We start from the raw sequence: 744 nt of genomic DNA on the forward strand, positions 1-744 counted from the left end.
TACTTTGTTTTTTCCTTCTTTTTCCTTTCTAGAAATACTTACCCCCCAAGCTATACATAGCACAATACTACACCTCTTCCTCTTTCTGAGCTCAACATCTCACTCATTATGGAGGGATGCTGACTCAGTTTTTCAGGATAGCAAATGGGAAGTTGCAGTACAGAAAATGGCTCAGAGATCACCAGTGTGTGTGTGTGTGTGTGTGTGTGTGTGTGTGTGTGTGTGTGTAGTGAGTGAAATGTTGTGAAACAATGTGTGTATTGTGTGCAGTGACTGATAGTGAGATACGAGTGAACAATGTGGCATTACATTATTTAATAAGTTATTTGTAAAAAAAGTATTGTAAGCCTGGAGTAAATTTAATGATTGTCTGTAACTAGAAGTCTGTAAATATATGTGTATACGAATTAGCTTATTTAAAATTGACCTAAATTTTTAAATACGTAGACATGTCCTATATCCATGTAAAAAGAGATCTATGGCTGAATAAAGCTACTACTACTAGTAGCAGTATTAATAACAGGAGATCGTCATTTTGGCGCACAACTTCCAAATGCAGCAGCCAGCCACGGAGAGGGACCACAATTTAGGCGGTCTTTCTCATGATACCCGTACCGAACAAACCATCTGTGATCAGTACCCCACACCACATAACATCATCTTGCAACTGCTGCCTTCCCAACCGTTCTAAGAAGAACTTCTTGTACCTGAATATGATGGCTGCAAAGCCAGATATATTACAGG

This window comes from Schistocerca serialis, chromosome 4, assembly GCF_023864345.2.
Source record: "Schistocerca serialis cubense isolate TAMUIC-IGC-003099 chromosome 4, iqSchSeri2.2, whole genome shotgun sequence".
NCBI classification, from domain to species: Eukaryota; Metazoa; Arthropoda; class Insecta; order Orthoptera; family Acrididae; genus Schistocerca; species Schistocerca serialis.